We start from the raw sequence: 18,969 nt of genomic DNA, 5'->3' as shown, positions 1-18,969 counted from the left end.
ATGCGGTTGCGATGAACCAAAACTCAAAAAGTATTCAATTTAATTTAACATTACCGATTAGTAATGATATTTTATCAATCAATATTTCATTATTATTACTAAAACAAAGTGAGCTTCTTTTAACAAATGACGAAGAAGGAATTGAAGTGTTGTCAACGATACCATTATTTTCACCATCCACAACAATCGCACCATCATCTAAAGACGATTTTTCAACGGAAGGGAAGCCTATGTGAACTTTTGCTATAGATGAAGTTATAGAGGCATTTCGTAGAGAGGTCATTGAAAAGGAATCTGATATTGGAGGAATCATTGAATCACATGTACACATTTGCGGTTTTGAACGGATGCACCTAAATGTAGGCAACGAAATTGTTTTGTTGTTTTGCGGTGTCATACGTATGTATGCACCTAAATGATATAGATCGGCCAGAACACAAACCGAAAGAACGGATGCGCCTAAGTGTAGGGAACGAAATTCTTTTGCTGTATATATGTGTGTCGGTGTGTATTTACTTAATCAACTTGTGGATTAATATACACATAAAAACCTACCATCTGCAAAAACAAAGTCGATTCATAATTAGAAGAGATCTTCACAACAAATATGTACAAGGAAATTACCGGTAACATTATTAAAGGCAACAGTGAACTTGTTAGTAAACCCCGAGACAAGTTTAATATATAACAGTTCAAAATAAGTAAAATTTATATCAGACCAGATTCTTATCAGATACACAACTGATAGGTAAGAGATTTAGCAGACTCTTATCAGATACACAGCTTATAGATAACAGATTTTTTCGATCGCTCGTTTAAAATCATGTCAAATAATCATATGGCTGTATTAGCAAATCTTGCTAAGACCATGAAAGTATTAAGAAAAACTAAATAGAATATTTTAATAGTTTTGGAAACTTACAGCCGCCGATTGAACTGATTAGTTATTTGAAGTCACCAATACATTACAATTATGAGCAGAAAGAAAAATACAACACAGTAATATGTGATCAATTATGTTTAAAATTTTTATTTAATAAAAATAAATTATATAAAATATACATTTTTTATTATTTTTTTCTTAAATGTATTACAGTAAAATACTACTATACGATTTCGAAATGACCATAAGCATAAGTATCAATATGATTTTCTCGTGCAATTCGCTTATCCTCCATATTGCTTGGAGCTACTTTATAAATATTTTGTGTAAGTGTTGATAATTTCGTAGGCTTCCTCATCCAAACGCTCTAGGTGTGAGCAACTGCAAGTGTCTGGACCACCTGTGCTATTAGAATTCGACTAAACACAGTTTTCATAGTGTTCACCGAAGTGATTTTTTATTTTACTTAATTTAACTCTATACTCAATTTTTGAATGAATTTCGAAAAGTCTTTTCCTCTGTTATTCAGGTAAAATATGTTTAAATTGTTCCAGAAAATTAAATATGTCTACTGCTGCTGACGACGACGATGACATGTTTGTGATTACTGAACCTTCATATGCAATGTTTGATAACAACGATCAACATGAATTATTGTTGGATTTATATCGTACGAATTGTGCTCATATAATGTTTCTCGTTTATCTAATGTCTCCGTATTGTCTTCCGGAAATTCAAAGCAATAGATATTTAAAGTACGCTGTGTATAATTGCTGTAATAAGAGCATTTAATTCGTATTTCACAATTATCGTAAACTAAATTGAAATGTCTATAAAAAAACCTCTGGGCTGTGAACTATGCCTCCTTTTCTCTTTTCCTTTTCAACTAGTAATTCTTTAAAATTGTCAATAGCCTCTAGAATTGTGTATTCACTTTTTTCACACCATGTGACTCACTCCTTTGATCGCGGATAGTTGGTCTAAAAGATCCCCCAGGGCTCTGCGTTGTTGTTGTTGTTGCTGTTGTTTTTAATAATGATGGGTTGAACTCAGGAAAACTCTGATCTAACAATTGAATTGTTACATTTATTTTTAAACGTAATGAAGTGTTTGGAATATTGCATTCAAAACTAGTCTGTTTACTATTTTCAAAATTTCTAAAGCTGTTTATATTTTGTTCTTGATTCATAAATTGATTATAGGGATAACTTGTTCCATAACTTAAGTGAAACAGGCAAATAAGTAAAATTTTTATTAAATTAGCTAATTTCATATCTGTTGTTATTTTTTATTTTTATCTATACCTGTGTGAGTCACATTATACAATGATCATATTATATGTTTCTCTATAGTTTTTCACATCAATTATTTCTATATGTGGTCTTTTAAATGAAGTATCCTGGGCTAGAATCTTTTCAATATCACCATTACCAAGAATTCGTTCAGTTTCAATTTCACGATATTCAAAGCACTTGATGCTCAACATTTTTTCCACGTATCTACTATCATAGGTACAACGAATTGGTAGATCAAAATTATCATATTCCAATTTAAAATGTCGATAAACTGCTTGTTTTGCCTCAATGATTCCTCCAATATCAGATTCCTTTTCAATGAGCTCTCTGCGAAATGCCTCTATAGCTTTATCTATAGTAAAAGTTCTCATAGGCTTCCCTTCCGTTGAAAAATCATCTTTAGACGATGGTGCGATTGTTGTGGATGGTGAAAATAATGGTATCGTTGACAACACTTCAATTTCTTCTTCGTTAGTTAAAAGAGGCTCGTTTTGTTTTAGTAATAACAATGAAATATTGATTGATAAAATATCATTACTAATCGGTAATGTTAAATTAAATTGAATACTTTTCGAGTTTTGGTTTATCGCAAGCGCATTACTGTCTAGGTTTTATAAAATGGTGCTCCGTAGGTAGTTTTGAAAAAAATAATAATATTATTAATACGCTAACAAAATTTCCATACCATCAATTGACAGGCTGTTTCGCATACTTAGCATACGTAAAACCATATAAAAGTTATATGAATCTATTCGTATTGATCAGCCGCAGTGCATAGGCCTATTTTTGTTAACAAATATTACTCTATTTGTTTATAATTAACAGAAAAAGTTTTTTGTAAATTCGAAAATCTGTGCAACTACCGAAATTGCCATCTGTAGGACGCATTATGTTCACAAACCCTCCCTGAGTACATAGCTCGAAATTCTCAATTGTTGCGTTGCTCAAATGTTTCATCTCTACATATTGTTCCGAATATTTGCAAAATTAAGGGGTGCTGCCATCTCTAAGCCGATGCTAAGGAGCGCCTTGCATGCACATCCATAGATCAATCATTCAAATTAGCTGTACATCGCACCCTTTGTTCTTGAACATTCTTTTGTATTTTACTTTTTCTTTTTTACTTACCTCCATGGAACATATGCTGTATGGTTTGTGACGGACTTTTCCTTGACTTTGCCGGGGTTGGTCTCAGTCCGTCCAGGGTTCCTGGAAGTAGAAATTCCTAACGGTCCTTCTGAAAGAATAACTCTGTTTTGTTCGATACAAAACGTTATAAAAAATTATTTATTCGATAAAATTCTGCTTTTCTACTCCTAGGCTGATTTCCTTGCTCTGTAAGAGGTGACGGAGGTGATAAAGCCCTCGGCCAACCTCTGCGGTCGAATGGAGTGATAAAGCCTCCAGACGAGTATACTCTAAGTACAAATGAAGTGAAAAAGCCTTCAGGTGTACTCTTGGTCGGTAGTGATAAAACCTACCGACTCGTATGCCTGTCTCCTAATCTCTGAATTTCAATGCGAACTCGTCGCCCTTATATACTAATTTTTGCACGCAGGCAAACGGTTATTTTATAATAACAACTTTGAACTAATGGTATTAACAATATAAAACAACTGTTAATCCGGTAAATATTTCCTTCCCATGAATTTCCATGCACCATAATGCTCCTTATTGAATACAATGCCTTTGTACTTGCTCATACTGTGCTTTCCAGGCTTTGGTTTATATATTGTGTGTTTGTATATTTGTTTGTGGTCACCTGATTCTAATGTTGTGTTTTGCTTTGCCCAATGCTTCTGCCTTCTGTTGTATGGCGTGCGTTGGTGTGTTGTATGTAGTGATGGCTCGATATTTCGCTATTGGTGATTGCATCGCCGCTATTGACAAATCGCTAATAGATATGGCTATTGCAATCCAAATATATCAGTGATTGGCTATTTTCCTTCATTCGATTCTTTTGAATGACAATCACCTCTGGCAGAATATCGCCAATAGCGATTATAGCGATTATAGCGATTGGCGATTTTCCTTCAGCATGGAATTCTAATACTAATAGCAGCGATGCAATCATCGATAGTGAGATATCGTTCATCATAGCTCATCTGTGTGCTTTACTTTCCGAAACAGCGAACGGAACAAAGCAAACTTGTGCAACAACTAGAACGACGACATTGTGAAGTCGGCTAGAAAAGCAACCACGTGGTTTGGGTAATTTTTACAAACAAGCGAAAGATCGAACTCAAAAATAATCAATGCAAAGATCAAAGAGACCGCAAGGCACAACTCATTCAAGAGCAATTATCGAAGTGCAGAGGTATATAGAAGAAACTGTAATTGCACGAAAAGTTGATCCTTTTTTATGGTGGCAGAAAAACAATTACAAGTATCCCAATCTATCTCCTATAGCTCGCGAAAAGTTGGGGTGTTTAGGAACATCGGTTCCCTGTGAAAGACTTTTTTCTCAAGCCGGCCTTATTTTAAGCGAGAGAAGAATGCGCTTAGATGATGAAAAGGCTAAAATGGTTATCTTTTTAAACGCCAATCATAAAATATAAAATTCGTTATATTTTGATTTTATATTTAAGTATTTATAATAAAATAATTAATATTTGTCAAAATATTAAACAAGCAATATAAGTTAATTTTAAAACTTTAATTTCATGAAATGTATAAAAGAAATGGAATGACTGAATTTTTTTTGTTTTTAATTACACTATGTGATGCCAAATAGACATGGGTCTTTAGACTTGGCCTAAGATTGATTGCCTGTGTTATTCATAAGTTCATACTTCTAGGCAGTAGCCGTTAACAGTTTTATAAAATTTGTGTTTTTGATGGTAAAATAAGAAAATTATAGAAACATATATCACTCATCTTATTGTAAACAGATTAACTCAAAATTTAAGGTTTTGGGGAGAATGCAATTCTAGATTTGTCATATGGTTTGTATATGGTTGAATTCTCCGGCTAATTTCTAGGGTACTGCAGTGGGTGGCTAATTTTCTGCTAAAGAATATTTTTGTAATAGTTTGAAGAATTTGCTATATTTTTCCTCTGTATTTTTCATTAAAAATTGATTCACTTTACTGTACAAATTTATGCAGCCAAATACAACTTTCAGAATAAATTCATACGGAGTATTTCTGAATACATCGGTGTAGTATAATATAGTAAATAAATCATGTTTTTATGGTGTTATATATACAGATTTATTTCGGGTTGATTCATCTTACATTTAAAAATCAAAGCATTTTCAATTAACAAAATTTATAAAACAAAGATGCATATACATTTATTTCAGCTAGTTTCATCTCATTGAGTGTAATAAGAGTCTGAACATATTGTCGTCAGCCAGTTAATAATATATATCATAACATCTCAGAAAATTAGAATTTCACATTACATTAGTTTACAATTAAAGGTACATACTTTTTTCTTTTTATTCCAATTTTGGTTCATATATTCTAATAAAATTTAATTTAGTATAAATTAATGTATAACATTCAATCTACTCTGGTAAAAAGACTTAAACATACATTTTTTATATACAAGTATACAAATAATTGCAGATTCGCTTATTAAAGATAAATTAAAACGATCGCCATAGCTGTAAAAAATAGCCATACCTATATTCACTGATAGCTCAAAATCGCTCTTCTGTATGGAATCGCTTGTTGAAATAAAGCGATCGCTATAGCTATAAAAAATAGCCGATATTCAAAAATAGCCATATCTATTTTCACTGATAGTTCAAAAGCGCCATATCGTCCATCACTAGTTGTATGCTAGTGCGTAAATATGTATAACGAAATTTCAATTAGTAGCGGCGCTTATTTTGACGACTTGCTGCTGATCTCCGTTCACTTAAGTTATTATGTATGTTGTATTTGTAACTGGGTACATTGGATTTTGAGTGTGCAAAGGGTTGATCGACCGCTGCATTTTTATGTTTTGTGCGTATCTACTTTCCAAATATTTAATGCATGTTAGCGTGACCCTATATTCAAAGTTTATGTTTGCCAAAATGTAAATATTTGACTTCCGTGCAAAAGTGCGCAAGTGTAATTTGCTCTTCAATTTAATAATTATAAATTCAATGTACAACAGAATATATGTATTTAGGGCATAATTCATAAAGGTATACATATGTATATTTCTGGTACTTCATGCAAAAAATATATAAGTGATAAAAATTCAAGTATAAATTCCAAGTTATTTCCAAAGTGATAAAAATTCAAGTATAAATTCCAAGTTATTTCCAAATGTATGTTATTTGCAAAAATATATAGATATGTGTATGTTGTGAGGATACAAAGTCCTCGGCTTTAGGGTCCTCACACTCCCCCTCACCTTCCGCAATGAGACTCACCGTCACCAGGTCGGTGCGTGTGATCCGTACGCGGAAGTGGTGTTTGCCCATGCTGTTCGTCGTCGCTGCAGTCGCTGGCCATCAGGCTCAATATGTCGCTGTTTTTGTCGTTGAAGCTGCCGTTGACCCCGCTGGCTTTACGGCTTAATATTTCGCTGTCGTCGTTGGTTGTTGGCGTTTCGCTGCCCTTCCCGTCGGCGGTATGTGTGATGCCAGTCTATAAAATAAATGAAAAACTGGTGGATTTTTCTTAGGGTGTTCCCACCGTGTATGGTGGATTTTAAAAAGGAACGTGTTATATCATGCGCATAGTTAAAGAGTATATTTATGGGATATCTATGTAATTGTGGTTAGAGTTTACCGAACTTTTAGTGGTTGATTCGGCTTCCGGGTACTTCTTGATATGAAATTTCTTCGTGTATGATTTGACACTGTCTCGTTTGGGCGTGTCCGTTACTACCGATTTCATCCGGATTGAAGTAGAATCTTACAAAATAGTCTGTAATTCCGCAGTTGTCTCGGGGTGTGTGTTCGTTTAAGGCTGCCATAGCGAACTGCCTTCCCAGGTGTAATCTTGTTCCATGCGCTGGTTCTCTGGCGATCTGTAATTTATTTTCTGGAAATATTCGTACCTGATTCTCCGCAATGTTTTGTACTTGACCGTCTCTGTATGCTATCAGCTGTTGACTTGTACCTTGGTTCTCTCCGTGTTGTCTCTCGGTCTCTTCGCTGACTCGTGTGAGCGTACCGCAAATGGCTACCTCGCTGTTCTTTTCTGTTGTTGTACCTCGGGCTTGTTGTTTGCTGTTCGATTGGACGGTGCTGACGCGGTTTGATCTTCACTAGCGCCCTTTTTGTATCTCTCTTTATGACTTTGCTTCCTGGATTCGTTGTTGTCGGCTGCGTGGTATGTTTTCAGCTCACTTAGGTGGGCTGTCCTCCTCCTTCTCTGAAGACTTTGTCTAGCTCTACGATCACTGGTGACACGAAGTTCGTTACCCGGTGAGGTCCACTGTACCTTGGCGCTAGTTTGGCTGTAAAGTTATCTACCGCTTTTGATAGCTGATGCTCCTTTACCAGCACTAGGTCGCCTATCGCCGGTCTCCATTGCCTTCTTCTTAAATTGTAATACTTCGCTTGCTCTATAGATGCTCTCTCTTGCTTCCGTCGTACCATCTTGAATATTTCTTTCATCCTCGTTGACTTCTCTCCTGGGTTCGCTAATTTCTCACCTGTACCAAATGTCTGCTCATCGTAAAGGCTGTTGGGGATTCTCGGTTCCCTCCCTTGTACTATGTATTCTGGACTGTAACCTGTCGATTCACATACACTTGTATTCAATGCCAGCGTTATCTCTGGTAACAACTCATCCCATGTCTTCTGCTCTTTTCCCGTAAATTGTGCTATCATCCTTTTGATGTTCCTGTTTGCTCTCTCTGTTGGGTTCTCCTGCGGTGTCGGTACGGTGCCGTTAATTGGTGTTTCACGCCAAGTTCCTCTAAAAATCTCTTAAAACGTCTGCTGATAAACTGTGCTCCGTTGTCCGTAATAAATACTTTTGGGACGCCGAACCGTGCCAAAATCCTCTCTCGAAATCCTCTTATTAAACATTCTGTCGTTGCCTTTCTGATTGGTACTACCTCTACCCATTTTGAAAATTTGTCTAGGAAGACTAATGCCATCGTGTTGCCATGCTTCGATCGTGGCATTGGACCAACAAAGTCTGCACAGACTGTTGCCCAAGGCTCCTCTGAAATTTTCGTTAGCATCTTACCCGCGGCTGGCTGTTGACTCGGTTTGTATATTTGACATGTGTGGCACCGCTGTACGTACTTCCTTATATCTCTGAACATTCCTGGCCAGTAATAACGTGTTGTTGCTCTTGCTATCGATTTTCGGATGCCCATATGCCCTACGCTCGGTGTGTCGTGAATCTCCTCTAGCACTCTGCGTCTCTGTGGAGTCGGCACACATAGCTTCCATGGCACTGCATCTTCGCCATCCACCTGACTTCCTATGCGTCTGTACAATTTTCCATCCTCGATAACGTACTCTGGGAATTTCTCCGGGGTCTTTCTTACATCTTCCATCTTTGCTTTAAGCCACTTACACTCGGCTTTTCCGTTATCCATCGCCAACGTACCCAACTGCTCGTCCATCGGTTGCCTTGATAATGCATCTGCCACAACGTTCAACGTTCCTTTTCGATACTGTACGTCAAATGAGTATTGCTGTAGTTCCAGCGCCCATCTCGCAATCCGATCAGTCGGACTCTCTATCGGATTCAACCATTTCAACGCTAGGTGATCTGTTATTACTGTAAACGTGTATCCTTCTACGTATGGCCTCATTTTTCGTATTGCCCAGACTATTGCCAAACACTCCTTTTCTGTCGGTGAGTAATTCATCTCTGCCTTGTTTAACCTGCGGCTTGCGTATGCTATTACTCGCTCTTCGTCGCCTGAACCTTGCGTAAGTACTGCACCAAGACCAAAATCACTTGCATCCGTCTGTAAACTAAACTTCCTCGAAAAATCTGGACAAGCGAGTACCGGTGCCTGCGTCAGTGCTGCCTTGAGTGCTTCGAATGCTGATTGTTGCTCTTCAGACCACCTCCACTTACTACCTTTCTTAAGCATAGATGTTAACGGGTGTGATACTTGTGAAAAATCCGGCACGAATCTTCTATACCATGACACGACTCCTAGAAAACGTCGTAACTCTCGTATATTCTTCGGTGGTTCCAGTTCTTTGATGGCTGCTATCTTGTCTGGGTCGGTATGGATGCCTTCCTCGCTAACGACATGACCTAGATATTTTAACATTTTCTTAAAAAACTCACATTTTTCCGGGTTTATCCTCAGGTTCGCTCTATGCAGCCTTCGAAATACTTCTGTTAAATGTGCAATGTGCTCTTCCAATGTTTTACTTGTAATGGTAATATCGTCAAGATAAGCAAACGCGTATGGTTCCAATTCTGGTCCTATGACACGATCAAGTGCTCTCTGGAAAGTTGCTGGGGCTGAGTGCAAGCCAAATGGCATCACCCTCCATTGGTATAGTCCACGCCCAGGTACTGTGAATGCGGTGTATTGCTTGCTGCTTGCTTCCATAGGGATTTGCCAATATCCATTTTTCAAGTCGAGGCTACTAATAAATCTCGCGCTTCTTAATTCGTCCAAGATATGTTGTATACGTGGTAAAGGGTATGCGTCTGGTACTGATCTTGCGTTTAGTTGACGGTAGTCTACGCAGAGTCTCCATTTGCCATTCTTCTTCTTTGCCAAAACTATGGGTGCGCTGTGCGGGCTATTCGATGGTTCGATGCAACCTTTTTCGATCAGCTCGACTTCCTTGTTGATAATTTCTTGCATTTTCGGATTCTTCGGATAGTACCTTTGCTTAACTGGAGGGTCGTCCCTCATAACTATTTTGTGTGTGGCCACGTTGGATACTCCTGACATCTTTGCAAATACCTGTAATTCTTGGCTCAGAAATTTACTCACCGCATCTTCTGTCTTGCTAGTTGCTATCGCCGCCATTGGGTTGTGTTCCTTGAAATCTTCGCTATTTGTTTCGACTATAGTTGTACATGTCACTACCTCTTGCTTCCGTTCGTCTACTCTCAACGTTATTTCTTGACCACCACATCTCATCTCAAAGTTTACCTTCTCCAGATAGTCCGTGCCGATTACCACCTAATCACCCAGTCCCGGTAGGATTAGCATCTCGTTCCTCTGTACTTTATCACCCATTCTTAGTTCTGCATCTACCGCTTCTTTGACTATTATTGCTCTGCCATCGCCCATTCTTACTCGTGTCTTTACTTCCTTGAATTTGCCAGTTTTTAATCTTCTCGCCATAGCATCACTTATAAAGCTCCTCGTCGCTCCCGTGTCAATCGCTGCTACCGCTTCTTCTCCATTCACATACGTTGTTACCGATATGCGGCCCTTTGTGTATTTGAACATGTCTAATCTCTCCGAAGATCCCATCCCTCGGTTCCAACGTGGTCTCTGGTCGTTTCCCTGTGGCTTCCTACAACAATCACGCGTGAGCACGCCTATCTTACCACATGTCCAGCAAAATTCTCTTCTTATGCCTCGGCACCCGTATGAAAAGTGACCGCCTCTTCCGCATCGTCTGCAGGCCGTTCTTGTATCTACATATTCTTGTTGTGGCTCTAACCTCTGCTGTTGTTGGACTTCTACTCTCTTCTCCTGTCTTTGTTCTGCCTGGAGACACTGGTACTGACCTTCTTGACGCCGTAGTATGAATGGCCTTGTGGTAGGTCGCATTGGTTCCCTGTCAGGAGTAATATTTTCATAGTCTTGAGCTAAACTTACCAGCTCCTCAAGATTGCTGACCTCGCTTCGCTTTATATATAGTTGGTACTCTCTGCGCGAGTTTCTGTATATGCGGGTTAGTTTCTGCTCCTCGGTGTAGCCCGCGTGACGCATGATTCCTTGTAGTGCCAAGACATAATCTTTAAATAGCTCACCTTGTCGTTGTACGCGCATACGAATTTCATCTTCCAATTGCTCTAAGTATCGGGAGCTTAGGAAGAACTTCAGGAAGTCCTTCTTGAAGGCGTCCCACTCCTGCCAATGCCGGTTGTTATTCCTGTACCATACCAATGCTTTGTCCTTCAATAACTCCGGCAGCGCTTTTGGAATTGTGTTGCGGTTGATTTCATACCCATCTGCTAGCTCCTCCACTCTTTCGATGAATCCTAGGGGATCTTTGCCTCCGTCGTACTTTAATCCCCACTTCCTTACTCTGTCCATGGTCGTTGCATATGTGCCAGGCTGTTGGATATAATTTGTCGTTGCGTACATACCAGGCTGCTGAATAAAATGTACCGGCGGTTGTCCGACCTCCAATTGATTGGGTGCACCATTTGCCTGTTTATCATTTCTTGGTGAATTTAGTTCGTTGCTTGTCTTTGACGCTTGTGGATTTGTTAACCGCGCATGCCGAATCGCCAACTCTGTGAATCGATCCCGTAAGTTCTCGTTCTCCTTCTCCTCTTGGATGAATGTCGCCAATCGTTTTCTTAGTTCGTCAACCGTTCCGCCATCCTCTAGCCCAAATTCCGTGCTGTAGGCTACCAGATCCTCTCGAGTGAGATAGTATACCCACGATACCTTTACCATTGTTATGCTTTATATCCTCGTCGTATTAACTCAGAAGTGTGTGAACCTTGTTTCCCTCTTCGTTCTGATTCTTTGAAAGTTTATCGTAAAATTTGCTCTATTTAACCTGCTCGGGCGCCAAAATGTGACGGACTTTTCCTTGACTTTGCCGGGGTTGGTCTCAGTCCGTCCAGGGTTCCTGGAAGTAGAAATTCCTAACGGTCCTTCTGAAAGAATAACTCTGTTTTGTTCGATACAAAACGTTATAAAAAATTATTTATTCGATAAAATTCTACTTTTCTACTCCTAGGCTGATTTCCTTGCTCTATAAGAGGTGACGGAGGTGATAAAGCCCTCGGCCAACCTCTGCGGTCGAATGGAGTGATAAAGCCTCCAGACGAGTATACTCTAAGTACAAATGAAGTGAAAAAGCGTTCAGGTGTACTCTTGGTCGGTAGTGATAAAGCCTACCGACTCGTATGCCTGTCTCCTAATCTCTGAATTTCAATGCGAACTCGTCGCCCTTATATACTAATTTTTGCACGCAGGCAAACGGTTATTTTATAATAACAACTTTGAACTAATGGTATTAACAATATAAAACAACTGTTAATCCGGTAAATATTTCCTTCCCATGAATTTCCATGCACCATAATGCTCCTTATTGAATACAATGCCTTTGTACTTGCTCATACTGTGCTTTCCAGGCTTTGGTTTATATATTGTGTGTTTGTATATTTGTTTGTGGTCACCTGATTCTAATGTTGTGTTTTGCTTTGCCCAATGCTTCTGCCTTCTGTTGTATGGCGTGCGTTGGTGTGTTGTATGCTAGTGCGTAAATATGTATAACGAAATTTCAATTAGTAGCGGCGCTTATTTTGACGACTTGCTGCTGATCTCCGTTCACTTAAGTTATTATGTATGTTGTATTTGTAACTGGGTACATTGGATTTTGAGTGTGCAAAGGGTTGATCGACCGCTGCATTTTTATGTTTTGTGCGTATCTACTTTCCAAATATTTAATGCATGTTAGGGTGATCCTATATTCAAAGTTTATGTTTGCCAAAATGTAAATATTTGACTTGCGTGCAAAAGTGCGCAAGTGTAATTTGCTCTTCAATTTAATAATTATAAATTCAATGTACAACAGAATATATGTATTTAGGGCATAATTCATAAAGGTATACATATGTATATTTCTGGTACTTCATGCAAAAAATATATAAGTGATAAAAATTCAAGTATAAATTCCAAGTTATTTCCAAAGTGATAAAAATTCAAGTATAAATTCCAAGTTATTTCCAAATGTATGTTATTTGCAAAAATATATAGATATGTGTATGTTGTGAGGATACAAAGTCCTCGGCTTTAGGGTCCTCACAGGTTTGAATGTTACTTCTATTTTTGTTTCTAGCTTTTAAACTTACTTTGTACTAGTAATAAGAATAATAACAAATATGGCACTGTAAAAGACTATGTCTTATATGTGTATTTTAAATAAATAAATAAATAAATTATGTATCTACATAAACGAATAAAACATTATGTCTACACATATGTACGTACACGCAGCAGAGAAGAGATGCTCCCAAAAGTATGCAATTGTAATTGTTGAAGTGTCGCTCACAAATACACGCATATGGGAAGCTATATACGTGCATCTGTTGTTATAATTATATGACGGCAACTAAGCAAATTCTGGAAGCGCCTAGAAGATGCCACGAGGAAATCACAGAGTATAAAAGCACCAGCGGTAGAGGCGCTATATTCAGTTTGATTTGAGCTGTCAAGCAGTTTCGATTAAGACGCTATCTAGCGAGCAAGAGCAGTATTATTTTGAATAGTAGAGTTTCATTTGAGGTATCAATCAGTTTGGTTATTAAGCAAGCTATTCGTTGCACAGTTCGAGTGTTATTGTGAAGTATTTTAATAAAGGCCATTTTGCATTATTACATATTGGAGTTATTTATTCAACAGTTTAGTGATTTGAACCTTGGTAGAAGATTACAAATAAGAGGATTTACAAGTAAATTCGTTACAATATGTATATATTTGTGCACGCCAAACGGTGAGAGAACTACTGCTTCGCTCATTTTCTGTTGAAATAAAATATTGTTTCCCATTGTTGCCAATTACCTATATTGGTCTGTACCAAAATCCTTAAAAAATTGTTCTAAAATAATTGTTAGCGCACAAAAAAACTTTAAAGAGAAGAAATAACTTAACCGGCCTATTTTTTTGGACAAATTTTACTTACACGTAAAAGCATAGGTCTTTATTTAACAGATTCTTTGTTTTTAATTTTAGGTGCTTTAAAAAAAATGAAATCAGAAATAATGAGTAAACTTTTGTTCAAACTCACTAAATTTATTCATTTATAACAATTAATTGCAAATTTGACCCAAATGCTTTTTGCATTTCCGGATTTTATGCTAATTTTAGATATAGCACGTCTTATAAAAAAAATAAATGTAATGCGCGATAACCTCCGAAGAGATCTAAGGCCGAGCTTCTCTTCCAATTTGCGTCGTGCTCCTCTTGATTTTCCCTACAAATTGGCCGGACGGGACCTACATGTTTTATGCCGACTCCGAACGGCATCTGCAAGGCAGATGAGTTTTCACTGAGAGCTTTTCATGGCAGAAATACACCCGGAGCGCTTGCCAAACACTGCCGAGGGGCGACCCCGCTTAGACGAATTTTCTTCTAATTGAAAAAACTTATTTCTAAAATTTTGATGTTGCTTTGCCCGGGGTGTGACCCCAGGGCATACGGTGTGGTAGGCGGAGCACGCTACCATCACACCACGGTGGCCGCCGTCTTATAGTGAACAAAAAATAAATAAATTTGCTACAAAGATATTACATTAAAATTTGTATATTGTCTTTTATGCTAATTTATTTTTATATTTTTATTTTATTTTTTATGAAGGTATCCTCTATTCTATTCGAAATTTTCGTTTTCGTTTACATATTACATATGTATTTATAATTAATTTATTAATTATAATTTAATTTAATTAATTATAAATACATATGTAATAGTAAATCGCCAATTGCATACCTAACCGGTGGTGTGAAATAGGTTAAATTCCTTTAGCACCTTTCTTCGTTCTTAACTAAAACTTCGTGTTTTTTGAATTATGACGCTATTCAAGTAAATGGGCGATATATGTATATGTAGTTTATATTGGTGATATAGGCCTATTGGGGAAACGAGCACCCAAAACTAACTTCGGTAGCGCGCCAACGGCGTATCTCCCGGGTGGTGTGGAAAAAGGAAATTTTCAATTCAATTTCAAGTAATTTCACCACAATTCTATGTAAATTTCATTTGATTTAACATATTTGTTATATTTTTTTTAAGGAGCTCCATACCAAAACTTATAATTACATTTGAAAAGTTTGTAGAAAATTTAAGAAAATACAATCAAAGATTATAATGTCTTAGGTCAAATTCAAAATTTTAATGAGAACTTTAAGTAAGATAGATCAGTTTGCTATATTTCCACTTACTGCTCAACTAATAACGCATTATTGCACTACCCCAACACTGGATGCATATAATGAGTTGAAAAAAATACAAGTTGGTCGAATTTCGACCACGGGCAATACTAGTAATAACAATAATGAGATATAAAATTTAAAATTCATTGTGATATATCCCTTTGTTTACGTCAATTTAAAATGATGTTGATATTAGAAAACAATGTATTTATATACTTACTTTTCTTCTTCTTCTTCTTCTTCTAATTCTCACCCTTTTAAAATAAAAACACTAAAGCTAAGATTTCTAATTCTATTTTATTTCATTATAAATTTAAATTACTACCCAATATGTATTTGAACAAAATATATGCTGATTTTAAAGCACAACGAATTTGACGTTGGTTGATTTTCACATTACAATCAGTATGAAAATGATATTGACAACGCACAACACCTGGGTGTAAACTATATAATCTAAAGATATTCATTCCATCACATCCTGTACTCTCCTCTTCAATGTTAAACACCGGATTTTGGAGGAACTCTGCTATCCATACACTTTTTTGTCGCCCCTTAATGTATTTATATACTTACTTTTCTTCTTCTTCTTCTTCTAATCCTCACCCTTTTAAAATAAAAACACTAAAGTTAAAATTTCTAATTCTATTTTATTTCATTATAAATTTAAATTACTACCCAATATGTATTTGAACAAAATATATGCTGATTTTAAAGCACAACGAATTTGTCGTTGGTTGATTTTCACATTACAATCAGTATGAAAATGATATTGACAACGCACAACATTTGGGTGTAAACTATATAATCTAAAGATATTCATTCCATCACATCCTGTACTCTCCTCTTCAATGTTAAACACCGGCTTTTGGAGGAACTCTGCTATCCGTACACTTTTTTGTCGCCCCTTAATGTATTTATATACTTACTTTTCTTCTTCTTCTTCTTCTAATCCTCACCCTTTTAAAATAAAAACACTAAAGTGAAAATTTCTAAATCTATTTTATTTCATTATAAATTAAAATTACTACCCGATATGTATTTGAACAAAATATATGCTGATTTTAAAGCACAACGAATTTGTCGTTGGTTGATTTTCACATTACAATCAGTATGAAAATGATATTGACAACGCACAACATTTGGGTGTAAACTATATAATCTAGAGACATTCATTCCATCACATCCTGTACTCTCCTCTTCAATGTTAAACACCGGCTTTTGGAGGAACTCTGCTATCCATACACTTTTTTGTCGCCCCTTAACATACACTTTGATGTTCTTCAATGTTGACATCAAATAGTTTTTACAGATTTAAAATTATCGCTTCCATAGGACCATAATAAATTATGGTGGTGTAACATTAACCAATTAGCTTGTCGTTGATTTTCCTTACTCAGATCCGAAAATTCAAATGGAGCTTTTATGTGGAAACAGTGGAATTCTTCATTGTTGAGGACCACAGCTATTTCCTTTACAATAAGTCTATTATCGTATGCTTTAAAGTCTTGAACATCTACTGTCGCAAACATTATGAAACTTAATAAAGAACTGTCTTTGTAATGATAGGCTTTTTATACGTTAAGCACAGACAGGTGAAGCATAGTTGGGTATAAAATAGAATTTTTATATTTCGCTCACACTTATATACTTTAGAAATATGGACCCTTTAAAAATTATATATATATATATTAGGGCGGGTCGATTTAAAAATCGTTGCTCGGTGAAAATCGTATTCTAGGGATCAAAATAAGAAACTTTGCCGAAGGAACCATACCTCTAAAACGAATTCTGATATCCCCCCTTTGCATCGAGCTTTTGGGTAGGGGCAATTTCAATTCTACCTCCTGTGTCTTGTGGTGGCTTAAAAAAAACAACACAAGCAATTTTACGATCTGCAATTGTGTCACAGTGATACCTTCATCTTTTAAAACGGTTGAATAAAAAACTCACACAACTATGTTTACGACATGCAAATGCATCACAGTGATGCCTTGGTTTTAAAAGGGGGTTGTAAAAACGCTAATTTCTAATAATTTTGTTTAATTTCTTTTCTATTACTAAGCTAAATTCATATATAAATAAATAAATATAAGTATAAGTTAAATTCATTTTTTTATTTACAAATGTTCTGACTAAATAAATTTCTTAAGAGAAAAATAAACTTCAAAAAGAAAAAACATAGGCATTTCAAAGTGGGATTTTTTAAAATTTGCCCCTACGACCCAAAGGAGGGGACATCAGAATTCGTTTAAGAGGTATGGTTCCTTCGGCAAAGTTTCTTATTTTGATCCCCAGAATATGATTTTCACAGAGCAATGGGCGATTTTTTTGCCTTCCCACAAATCGACCCGGCCTAATATATATATATTTTAATGTTGAACAGCTAAGGTTTCTTATCAACATGATTTGATTTTTGCTCTTGTACAAACATTTCCCAAGCGTAGGTATTAATTCCATTATTTTTTACAAATCTCTTATCATCTAAAAACTTAACGTTACTTTATTTATTTCTTGTGTATACAATTCATGACATTTCGATCTAAAAATATACATTGAGTCAAAGAACAATTTCTTTTCGAATAAACATCTTTTAAAATCATTTGCAGAAAGTTTGAGAGTAACACAATTGTTTAACATCCTTAATTTTTTAATCTCTTTTTCTTCTTGATCGATGTGAATAGAATACATTTTTGCTCTCAAACCAATAAATTCCTTCATTATTAGTACAAGATTGGGAAAATACTAGCATTGGGGCAAGAGGTAGGAAAAAATTAGGTGCTAGGGTCTTAATAGCAAAACCAAATTTCCATAGTCTAGCAAATTTTCTGATAATTTAATAGCGATTCAATTGAAACAAGTGTCAACTCTGTGAGACAAGTAGCCCTTATCTAAATGTATGTATATGAATGGGTGAGTCTGTGTCGGTATTTATTTTGCGGTTTGTTGATATATATATATAATTTATATGCTGTCATGTTTACGGCAAAACTCTGCTAAAGGTAAAAAGCTCTACGCTTTTTCTTATACACCACTAAGATTTTTCTTATGCGCCACCTAGCGGAAGTTAGCCAGAACACAAACCAGAAGATCAGCCAGAACACAAACCGAAAAAACGTATGCGCCACCTAGCGGAATTGTTGAATGATCTTGAGAGGTGATAAAATTTTCAGGTCAAGATAAATATAGACCTGGTTTAATCGACTTTCGATCAGACTCATACCGGACTGGTCCGAAAATAATGAACTGGCCCCATTCCTAAAACCAGACTGGGGGCAGACTGGTCCAAAAGTGTTGAGTTTTTAGGGTGAGACATGCTTCGAGATTTTCCTACAAAATGTGATCCAGAACCGGATATACATACTACTCTTTTCATCCCGATCAGCACCCCATAAACTGCCCTCTATCAGCTGATTCCAAAAATCCAGAACCGCCATCGACTGAGTAGATAAATTACTTTAGGCAACATAACATAAAACAGTGTATCAATCGTTCGCTTGGCGAAAGTAAAATTGTTATACCCTCTACTTCGTACCGGAAAAGTAAACACCTAAAAGTTCCGTATTACATAACCTAACCAGCAAAGCATTTTTCCCCTCACTATCATCATATCTGCGCAAAGCTCACTCAGATCATCATAAAACCTCCTATTCGCCGGACTGGACCATAAATCTTACGGGGAAGTTTTATCTCGAAAACTTCGAGGCGCACCTCAATGCCTCCCGACACCGTTCATGATTCCGAGGGGTACATTAGGACAGGTATGATAAGAGGTGTA

This window comes from Eurosta solidaginis, chromosome 5 (assembly GCF_040869045.1).
Source record: "Eurosta solidaginis isolate ZX-2024a chromosome 5, ASM4086904v1, whole genome shotgun sequence".
NCBI lineage: Eukaryota > Metazoa > Arthropoda > Insecta > Diptera > Tephritidae > Eurosta > Eurosta solidaginis.
Note: the sequence above shows the minus strand (reverse complement) of the source record.